We start from the raw sequence: 12,735 nt of genomic DNA on the forward strand, positions 1-12,735 counted from the left end.
AGCTATTAGTTTCAACTATAGCTAATATTGCCATGGATACTATATTTATTTATCAATGGTTCATTCATGAATAAGAATCGTATCCATGGAAATTTTCGCAATTAGTTTCAACTATAGCTATTTTTTTCCCATTTCGGGCGTATAACAACCCAATACAGTTGGGCGGTATTGCTTTATGAATAAAGTGTTTCTCTTCTCTTATGATTCCTATATATCACTAGTACTATTATTACAATTTGATTATATTACATCTGATTTTTTTTTTCTCTTCACCGTTTCTACTTTACTCTCGTTCATCTCATATCTCACTTCTCCGTGCGATCCATCACAAATATTCAACTTATAATACAAATCTTATTTAAATTTAAATACTAATTAAAATGTTAAAATTTATTGTACGAATAAAAGAACAATTAAAAAAAAAGAGGCATAAAAATAGTAATAAGTTAAAAACTTGCCAGATATTTATTTATATATATTTATTTAGTTTATTTATTATATATATTCAGTTATTTACTTCCAAATAATTTCATGATTATTGAATATTAAGACATATAATCGAATAGAGTGAGCATAAATTACAGACGTTAATAATATTTTTTTCTAATTTTTAAACATTGCATTTATATGCCAAAAAGCGGTGCAGATTCGAATCTACCCTGGCAAATTTACTTTTATTTCTTGGTGGACTCTCAGATTAAATATTAATCTTTAGGTTTGTAATCTATAAAATAAGTTTCCTGCAACATGTAAAAAACATGCGACACTCCACACAGTGGGTATACATCGATACATCTTAGAATGCCTGAGGGCAAAAGTAAGGTTGAGCTCTTTATTTTATATTTATATTTGTATATGTTATTAAAAATGTTTCACAGGAGGGTACGAAAAAAAAACTGGGTTGAAAAATGAATTAGATATTACGACTATAACATTTTAATAAACCATAACTTCTGAATAAATTAAAAAAAGTTCAAAGGCTAAAAACGTTTTTGAAAAAGTTAGTTAGGTAAAATCAGATTATAGAATTTATTTTCGTGTTAAAATTTCGTATTGCAAACCCATTTCAAAATAAAAATAAAGGTTATTTTTAAAAAAATTAAAAACTTCTTTTAGAATCTTCTTTGTATGTTTGTTCAACTTCAACCGAGCAAAAATCTGTGCATAGTATTCTTAACAATTATTTTTCCTGCATATTAGTATTTTGAACTATAAAATTATATGTATGCATCAAAAATTATTTAGTTATTTATTCAATATTTAATTGGTTCCTGTTGTGGACGCCTTATTAGTAATCGATAAGAATATCAATAGGGATAAATTGATATTTTGTTTAAAAATTCAAATCAAGATGTCGGCCAAAATATTTAAATTTCTAATAGTTGAATTATACTTATCAATTTATAAATATCTAGTTTATATGATGAATTTACAATCTTACTAAGCGCAAATGTAGTGATATTCAAAATGGCCTCCTTTTAAAGGACATTATCAAATACTTCTGCATGTGTATTTTGATATATCAAATTATATGTTTTGTTTTTTTTTAAATTCATAATTTAAAAAATTGTACTATATTATTGAAAAGATCAAACTTCAATATTTTAAATGAAGGAATCATACATGAGAGGTATTAAAAGATATCAAAAATATAGAAAGATAAAAATTAATAAAAAAAAGTTTTTTAAGCACTTTCCATTAACTATGGTGTAGTGTTTCTAATATCTATAGTCAGAAGTGGTTGTTGGAACAGACCTATTATCAGTAGTGATTCAAGGGTACTAACATCCCAATTCAGGACTAAATTTCGAATTACCCTTTTGGAACATTCCTGAATAATTCTTGGTAATTGGTTTCTAAAACAAATACATGATTGTTTACATCTTTTCAGTCTACATCCAACAGTGAGTAGAAAAGACAGTAGACGTATCTTCCAAAACAGTGATGGAACACAACCGGCTTTAACCAGCAAATTTTCATTAGCAATTAATGTTGGTACCATATGTAAATATTTGATGACACCTCAGATTAAAAAAATAATATTCAACAACACCAATTGCAGCACATTTGACAACAAGCAAGCTTTCCATCAAGTCTCATTGTCTTTGTTTACAAAATAAAACCAGTGGCCTCACAAACAAACAATGGACGGATTCCATTTAATGCGGATGCTCTTGAAGGGATAACGACATTCTAAATAGACCGTAAACTTATACATCTCTTCATTCCATATTCAGATTGTAGATATGGGAGTATTTGATTTTGAATTATTTTAGTAACTAATTTCAGTTGAATTGATTCCAATATTGTAAAACCTGTATGATATATTTTTTTTTTTTTTTGGTTTACCATATTCAATGAAATACTCTGCAGGAAATGGTTTTACTGAAGAATATATTATTGTATATCTGCTTTCCAGATCTAGAGGTGATGATCAATCTTATAGCAAGACACAATCTTTTTCATAAACTTACAGAACTTTACCTTAGACATAAAATGAAGATGAAAATGAAGTAAGAACTACTTTCAACGTATGGTTGTGACACCACAACTTCATAATTACTTAGTTATGTTATGTGTTATGAAAATCTTTTTGTGTAACCAGATATTCCAGCGGGAACGGATAAGTTGGACAACTAAATACATATATGTTGTAACAAAACTTACAACTATATCCTATTGATTGGTTTTTCTGTAAAGTTTGTTTGATCTATATTTTTTCCTAAACTTGAGAGATATGGAACAATTCTCACCTGTTCCAATTCCTTCCTCATGCGATCTTCTGTGCTTGAAAACTCAATTGTTATCAACTGAACCTAAAGCATCCACTGAGGAAGCAATTTTGAAACTAAAGATTTCATCAAGTTTTTCTAAATCCATTTCATATATTCGTGAATGATTTTCCATTTTTTAAAATTGGCTTCTTACTTTATACTGCAGAGATATAGGGATACCTCTGTAGTTGGTGGTGTGTCCCTCTAGATGATCCTATGTGATGGTTCATGATCTAGGTGGAAACTTCCCTAAAGTTCCTAAAAAATAGGCGTCTCCTTTGAGGTTTCTGGCCATTGCCAGCAAGAATGACCTGGTCGTCAGTACGTTCCACACATTTCATCACTAGTATCAACTCCACCTTTGAGCTTGGTACGTTGTAATTTCTGGTTCCTTTTTTCTTACTCATATGTGGTTGTAATAGTATTCTCCTTAAACGAAACATAATTGATTATAATTCGAGATAGTTGATATTTTTGATGTTTAAAGGAATTAGTGCCTTCATTCCTTATCAAAGTAAATTTCAAGGAAAAGTAGTATTATGTTGAATTTTTAATAGAAGTTCGTGGACCAGTAATTGAAAATTACAGAATGCCCTTTATATAGAGCCCATCTTGAATATCTCAAAATTTAGGAGTAATTAGTTTTTCCCAATATTTTGGCAGCATACTATGGACCAAATACTTATGATTTGAAACTAACTTAGTAATTTCTACTATAAGGAAATATTGATTTTGGATTTCTGAACAAAATGGCAACTTATCACCATTGATATCCTATTCTATAACAAATGAGGAAGTGTACGGCATGTCATAATCTCACATTAGATCATTACACAAAAAAAGGTCATCCTTCCCAACCGAATCCGCCCCACTAAGACCCCCAGGGACCGACGGACCTATATCACTTTTGAAATATTTGCTTAAAACGGGAAGAGGAGACTTAAGATAGTTTAATGGAGCAATATTTAAAAAGCGCCTGAAATATTTAGAAAACGGCCGTGAATACCTGTTTGACTAAAAAACAACAATTTTAAGCCAAATCGAAAAGAAATTATTTTGTAGAAAGAAATATGTGATCGGTATATTTGTTTCAATTTATTAAATAAAAAATAAAAGTTCATAACAGGATAGGATTAAAATGAATCATTGAATTCATAAAGTAGTTGAGAAACAATATTTTTAATTTTTTTACACCAATAACTAAATTTATCACAATTTCCTGAAATTAATAAACATAAAAAAAGGATAAAAAAAAAACTTTTGTACTGATAAGCCTAATATATGTGTACACAAATTTGCGTTTGCCGGGAAATTATCAATGCCTAATTCACAAATATGGCGTTTGTTTATTTAAAAGGTGTTAAACACTTATGTAGTTTAAATTTTTGTTGCGGACGAGTTATCAATCCTTCCATTACAAACTCTCTACACACCCAACCCACTAATTTCTAAACTTGCTTCCTCTTTCATTTCTGACAAGCATCCTGAGTTGACTAAAAAGTTCGGTGCCATCGAAACTTGATGTAGAAATGTTATTAGAGTGCAACCAATGGGTAGTTTATCTACAAGCCTGTATCAAATTATTATAATCTAATATCAAATTTACTAGATGTATTTTTGCGTAAATGCAGTTGTAAATGCCAATAAATAAATTTTAAAAAAATATATATTTTTTTATTGAACTCCTAACTATATTTTCTGTTATTATAATTTTGTTTATAACTACATACTCGAATCATCTAGAAAAAAAAATCCTTAGAGATTTGATATATGAGATTCCAAAACCAATATCGAATTCCATCCCAAGTATCATCCATCCAAAGCATCATCCACTTCACCATTAAGTCATCTATAACGGAATTTCTTTTTCCATATTGATGAAGCTGGGGCCTTTTCCCAGCTCCATATTTTATTTCGGCAAGAAACGAATACACATTGAGTATCATTAATTTTCTTTTATAATCCAGAATATTCGGCCTCTAATGCGATATGATTACGGTATCTCATTTAGATTATCAATATAGAATAATTTTATTCTTTTAATTACGTGGAATAATCGATTTCGATGATTCATCTTTATTTTCGATACTAGATCGAAAACGATTAGACATGTCCAAGGATTCTTGCCAATGTATTCTATCAGCCAAGGTTTTTTTTTTTAAATAATTTTAATATTTCTATATTATTATATTCCGTTTTTGCTCTGCATGTATTGAGTGGTTGAAATATACCAATCGATATGTTGTTTTTCTTTTTTTATGCAGGGTAAGAAAAAAAAAATTGCTGATAGTATTAAATGAGTTTAATAGTATTAAAAATTATTAAAGTAATTATTGAAAGTAGTAATAAAGTAAAAATTGTTTTTATGAAAAATCATGTCAGATTTATTTTAAGCATGTTTTGAGAGCTTTCAATACGAATTATCTTAAAAACAAAAAATTATAAATTTTTGGGATTGATTTTTGGAGGATATTTATTTTCTACCGATGTCCTGCGTTTTTTAAACCAATAATAATAATAATTTGAACAGCTTAGTAAGAAAGCACTGTTTTTAGAACACCTGTTATAGAAGGAAATATTTTCAAGATCACGTTCAACCACTATATTTATCTCCAATTAAGGATACTCACTTTATGAGGCTGAGTGTATCCTACAGAACTCACAGTGTAACAGAAAATAATTATCTATCAGCCGTATTCGAACCCGGATCCTTGGAATTATTAGCTTAGTGCTAAAAAAAAAAATCATTGCAATTCCTTACAATATTATCCAAATCCAATGTTAGTATAAATATTAAATAATATATAAATTTCCACTTCTCCCACGCATATCAATCTCTTTTAGATAATATTCCTTGGTAATGGAAAAATTTGTTCCAAGCAAGTAAAACTTCACAAACGTTATATTTGAAATCACCAGATATTTTGTATATATAGGTTTGGTTTGCACGTCAGAAAATAAATATCTCCCAAAAATCAAATTAAAAAATTTACAATTTTCGATAGAAATTGAAATTCGTATTTAGGGAGTCGAAAAAGAGGCTGAAAACAAATATAACTTGTTTTTTTCTTATAAATTGAATTTTGGGCTACTTTACAGGGACCACGTTTTGGTTTTTGCGATTTTTAATACATTTAAACTCATTTAATATGATCATAAATCTTGTGTTCTTATGCTGTATTAAAAGACAACTCGATTGGTACATAATAACTACTAAATATCTGCAGGCTAACGGCAAAATAGTTTTAGGGCATTAGAAATTAAACCTGGATCGAAATCGGTGCTCCAAACTTCGTATCCTCTCCTCAAAAGTTGAAAAAATTAATGTTTTATTAATTAATAATTTTGTCATCGCAGTTTACAGATCAAAACTGAGAATACGTTGAAAAAATTAATAAAAATAATGTACCTACAAAATATTAAGATTATTAAACTTCTGATATTTTGTATTCTTCCATAATAAAATGGATGATTTGTTTTAATTAAGGCAAATAAATAAGATATAAAATACTATTTAAATTAAAGTTAAGTTTCTTGTTCTAAAATTAATAGTCATGCTTAAAAAAATTAGAATTAGTTGTAAGTGTTATTAATCTTATTTAGGAAATCTAAAGCATTGCTCCCCTGCCGCTTTAAGAATATGTAAAATTGAAATTACATGATTTATTTTAGTTAACTTTTTTATAATAGTAAGACTATTTTAAATTATAATTAAAGTTTATTTATTAATAACATGCTATTTCGGTGTTCAGATAAGACAGCGGTTTTCCTTGTTCTATTTAGATTACAATTAGCAGTACAGGAGATATAAATTTTTGGGTGGAACTAATTCTCACCAAGACAAATTGTTTTTTCTCCTTCGTCTTTGGTACTTTGACGTAGTAAAAGTCTAAGGAAACCTATTGGTAAAAATGCACTTTTTTTTCTTTTTTGGCTGCCATTTTGTATTAGTTTTTCAAATTAATGAAAAAAAAAAATCGTGTTAGTATCAATTTACAGAAAATTTCATGCTGGAAAATGTTATTGGCTTTAAAAAATAAAAAATAAATAACAAGACGGTCAGAAAAACTGAACATTCAGAAATTTTGACTCATTTTCTATCACTAGAAAAGAACACGGTAAGAGGGGCGCCGATTTGACCAATTTTGTTATTATAATATAATAACGATGAAATCCATACAGAACAAAGGCAGAGGATAATAATATTTTCTAGGTCTCATTGGAACTAACGCCGGTACAGAAGTCAAATATTGTTGGATGTGGAACCACAATACAAAATCTAGTTAAATCCTCCTCTCCCCCCACCACCACGTGTCCGACCCTTGTCAGTGTTGGGATAGCTATCGATCCCAGGAATAAAAATAAATAAAACCTATTTTAAAAAAGTATTAATTTGCTAAACTTTGAGCCCCAGTAGAGCTCTGTATGTTGAATAGTTGGAGATATACAGTTTTCCAAAAACTTACATTTTTTAGAAATAACGAGAAATAAACATTTCATGAATTGATTTTGGCAAACATTTTGGAAACTGCTATCCCTTATCATTTATGATGTAACTTCAATTTCTGTGAAAATAGACATCAGTACGTCGATTAGTTCACCTGACCAGCTGATCTCCATCATCTACCTGATAGACCTGGAGTCACACTGGATAGGGACCTCACTTTCTCCAGTCACGTCTGGGAGAGGCTCGAGCTGGCCTGCCAGAAGACCGACAGGCTGTACCACCTGCTCAAGTCCCAGAAACTCGCTCTCAGGCTGAATCTGCAAATCTACAAGGCGGTCATTAGATCCATTGCTCTGTAGTGCACCCCTGCTGCGGCACCTCCATGAAACGATACTAAACTGCAGAACTCCGTCCTTCGGCCAATAATTCTGGTACATCACCCCTCAACCAAGACCTAGGAAGGGGCAAGGCACTTGGTAGATGTACTCCCCGAGGGAAGGGGTTTGAGCTCTGCATAAATAAATCCAATAATACAAATAAAACTACCAGCAGAGGCCCCTTCCCACTCAATGAACTAAATGAAGCGCGCAAAGCGCAAGTGATATCCCTGCACAAAGCAGACTTCCCCCAAATCCTTAAAATGCCTTCGGGCAGAAAAACATTATTGTAAAAAAATCTTTATATATATATATATATATTTTTTACATTACATTTTGCATCAGTAAATAAATTTTTGAGGGTAAGAAAAAAAGGGCGTTTTAGTGGGGCGAGTCGGCCGGGAAGCATTGCTTTGTAATATTTTTTGTGTTATGATCTCTTGAGAGATTTGAGATGTCGTACGTCAACCAATACTCCCTATATGTGCCTGTTTTAAAGGTACGATAAGTAAGGTTACCAGGGAAAGCGGGAATGGCGGTCTTCATGTTGTTTTTTCAATTTTAGCCACCTTTTAAATATTGCTTGATTTAATTATCAAATTTTGTTTCCCCATTTAGCGTAAATGTTTCAAAAGTAATATAGGACCGTCGCTAAATGGGAGTTATAGCATTATATTTATAAAACATCGTTACATTTAATATGACAATGCAGTGACGCTGTTTTTTTTTTGTAATTTGTTTGTATTTCTCAGTCTAGTTTACTGATTCTTTATAAATAATTACTGTTTTTTTGTGTTATTCAAGCACTCTTTCGTCCGAGTTAGTTGAGGTCCAAATAAATTTATTTAATCGGGACGTTACTATAAAAAACTTTGATTATTTTCTAAAACCATATACCTCATAAATGGTAATGGTTTATCAATGTAAGTAGAGTAAGTTATACGAGCGTCCAATAAATTCTGTAATTATTTATCTAACATTCAAGAGTTATAAATAAAATTATAAATAAAAAATAATGAAGTTGGATTATATTATATTTTATGTTCTTAGGTATAATATTGGTGATATTACGATTCACATTAATATGGTTAGAATAATATTATTCTTAGCAACATTAAGAGTTATTTTACATAAAAATATATAAAATCTAAAGTTTTACTTTTATGGTTAGACTAGAATTTTAAAAGTAATTGGATATTATTATTGATTAATCGTATGAGAATTAGAAGGATATGGTCCGGGTTGGAGTCAAGAAAAATAATTAATAAATAAATTCAACTATAACGTTTCAAACCACATTTCAGATCTTCCTTCATCAAGGCTAAAATGAAACAGAGCAGAAAAAGCTAATAATACATTTTAAAATAGACATGTGAATAAAACAGATATAAAGATGGAAGTGTAAAAAGACATCCGTATTAACAAATAAACATAAAAGATCTATAAAAAATTGTAAGGAAATTAAAGATGATTACCAAAAAATATATATTACCAAATATATCTATTACTTAACCAAGCAGATATATAACTGACATAGTAATTAGTAATGAACTAATAAATTAATAGTACTGAGGTAGTAGTTATTACTGCCTAATTACCACTACACTGTATTACTACTGACTCAGTATTATTAATTTATCAGTTCATTACTAATTACGATATCAGTTAATATATCTTTTTTTATATTAACCTTTTACTTCCTTAATTTATTTATTTATTTTTTATGGTTACTTTGCTCATATCATTGTTTTTTTGTACCTTCAGCTTTTTTATTTATCTGTTTCATCTACATGGCACTTTTACATTCTTACATTACCTTTAACTAATCTTTATCTTTTATGTTAGCCCTGAAGACCTGCACCGTGGGCCGAAACTTTGGCTATTAATAAATAATTGGAACTATTTATCATTTGATTTCCTTGACCTCGATCCGAAGCATGTTCTTGTAGTTTCATATCATTTTTTTCAAACCCAATCTTCATTATGAATATTTCTTTAATGAAACATCATTTCGTTAAATCATATATTTTAAATTTTATTACTATCTTGATGATGTTTAATATTTTATATAGACATAGTAAATAATGTAACTTTTCATTTATACTTGTGTTGGAAAAAATAAAATTCTTCAAAAGTATATTTTTTACACTTATACTATCTTAATTTTGTGATTTTTTTTTGTCATATTTATTACTGGATGTTTATCTCATATATACAGTATTACCTCATTGCAAACAAGAGGTGTTAATTTACTTACATGATATTTACAAATAAATTTAAAAAAGTGAAAATCATCCTAAATATGTAACAATCGATTTAAACATTTTTCTGATTCGACTTAACATTTATGCTTGTTTGCACAAATTTAAATAGTATGATCTGATATGTGACTACTTATTATATGTCGATAACAGTTCCAGAAGGGCTAAGTTGTAAAGAAAAATAACTGTAAAACTTGATTAGCTTAGTTGAAAAGAAATGTGCTTGACTTCTTATTAAAAGTAAAATTATATAAACAAATTTCGTTATTATTTTATTTTTATTTTTTTTATAAATACAATAATTATCGAATTTTATCTTAGTACTTATTGCTAGTGTATTCCTATAAAAATAAAAGTTTAAAAGAAAATGAATGATGACTAGAAAAGACTATTCTATGTTATTGTCAAAAAATAATATTTTTAATTATTTTAATGAAGTTCTAGTGCGGTAAAATCTATACTGTACTTATAATTGAAACGTAATAATTAAGTTAGACTTGCCGACAGACGGATATAGATAAATAATCTATTTAAAGTATTTGCTATGTTATTGTACATCATGAATTCTACATAATAAACGTACTGTTCCTCTCTCCTTTTATATATATATTTATATGTGAGTGTATACTTAATATAAACACATATAAATATTATTGCTGCTCTGGGTAAAGAAACAACATTTACATACAAGTGTATATGTGTGTGTGTGTGTGTATGTATATATATATATATATATATAAATCTGTACCGCTACAACTAGTGAAGGGGTAATTCTGCAAATACTTTGTAAGAAAGTAGACCAACGGATGAGCAGGGAGGTGATTTGGTCAGAATCAAGATTCTTCCCCAATTAAAGGTACCTACTTTATGAGGCTGGGTGGACCCAGCAGGAGTCCTGAACCCACAGAGTTGACTGACGGCTACAGTGACAGAATAAATAATTATCTGTCACAGCTGGATTCGAACCAAGATCCTTGGAGTTACTAGTGCCTTGTTACTGAGCCACTCTACTCCTCATAATATATATTTTTCTTCCAGGTTCTTGCGGAACCTTTGTCCGTCAACGATAAAACTATATTGAGGCGAGGTTTCGTGACTTTATTGTTTTCATGGTCATGTAAATTGTTTTATGACTGAGTATTTTATATAGGTTAATGTAGTTTAACCTTTAGTACTAACGCATACCAGCTTTGTAGTTGAAGCAGTTTAACTATACGACCACTTATGCTCATTACGCGAACAATAAAGTCGCAAAACGTTGCTTCAATATAGTAGTTTTATCAAGGACTATACTATATATACTCCTATAATAAATACTAACTATATAGCATTAACAGTCATGAAAAACGTTATCTAATGATTTTTTCATGTATGTTTTTATTGAGAAAAATCCTTACTAATTTCATATATTCCTTTATTTATCAACGTTTCTGACAACGGGCTGTTCTCCCATCTTCAGTTTGACTTATCTAAAATTTTACCATCCTATACAATATACACTGTATTTTTGATTCTTTTATAAAATACATATTAGTTATTTTCACTTTTACTTTGATATTAGTATGTTGTCATACTTATATCCATAATAAAATACTTAGTCAATAAATTAGTTATTTTGTTCGGACATTACTTATATATTTCTTATTACCATCAAACTGATCTCATCCCCCTAACTTAATCTCTTTAATTCATTTCCTCGACTACTGTTGTTAAGGTATTGCCTAAGATCTTTCCTTGTTTTTATAAACACGATAAATAATTTATTTTCACAGTTATTATTTTATTTTTTAAGACTATTGTATCTTCAATTTATTTGAAGTTTATTCATGTTTTTTGCATCAGTTTTGTAATTAACTGTATTTTGTTATATAAATGGCTTCTTTTAACTTTTAATTTATTGTTATTTTTTTCATTTTCTAAAATCCTAGTATTTTAAAAATACATTTTTTTTACTGATGGTCTGATATACAAGCGCTGTTACTTTTGTATGTCTAGTATTTTTTCATTTATTTTCAAGTCGAAATAATCTGTTTCCAGGTTTTTTAGAAGCTTTCCCTATGTTAAATTGTAAATTAATGCTTGTTTATCCAATTTATTTTATTGTATCCTTCGTGTTGGGTAGATATGAATTATCCATAATTTAACATTATGCCGATCATATATATTGAATGTTTTGGTTATTTTTCAATTAATTCTAGTACATTATTTATTTTAAAGAATTTAATTGATTCTTTATTTACCTTGTTGTATTCATTATTCTCCTGATCTTTATGTACATATTTATATGTGATGGTGAAAAAACAAATATAAAGTACAGTATAAAAAAAACTAATTTATTTATAAAGTATGTCATTATGGATATATAACTATGAACTAATGTTAAGTTATAAATTAAAATATAAATTATGTATTTTATAAACTAAGCAAATATAAAAGATAAATTATAAAGGATGGTAAAATTTCAGATGGATAGGGAAAGAGCTCCGTTGATAAATATAGGAATATATGAAAGTAGGAAGGATTTTTCACAATAAGGAGTTACATAATAAAATATTAACCTTCTAATTGAAAAACATTGAATAATAAAAATTATTGTTTTTCAGTAAGAGCAATGAACTAACGCATATATGTGTGTATTTATAATGTTGTATGAATGTAAGACAATTGTTCCAGGAGCATTTGGAAATTAAAGTTCTTCTTCCACTTATCTTCTAATTCTTCAAAGCTTTTTTTCCGTTATTATCTATTTCTTGATTATGTTTCTTGTGTTTGCATTAAATTATTCCCGTCTATATTTACGATTAAAGACCAGTTTTAATTTTTTTTCGAAGGACCAAACTCGTTTTTGTTGGCACTAAGCTTTATAGGCGAATATA

General features: G+C 28.7%; 1 protein-coding gene across 1 annotated transcript in view; it reads right to left on the reverse strand.

Moving 5' to 3' along the window:
- The window catches only part of Dgk (diacyl glycerol kinase 1), a 199,955-nt gene that overhangs the window by 186,720 nt on the left and 500 nt on the right, over nt 1–12,735 (reverse strand). The gene's annotated exons all lie outside the window — the stretch shown is intronic.

The sequence above is a fragment of the Halyomorpha halys genome, unplaced genomic scaffold (assembly GCF_000696795.3).
Source record: "Halyomorpha halys isolate HHAL.00 unplaced genomic scaffold, Hhal_1.1 Scaffold265.1, whole genome shotgun sequence".
NCBI lineage: Eukaryota > Metazoa > Arthropoda > Insecta > Hemiptera > Pentatomidae > Halyomorpha > Halyomorpha halys.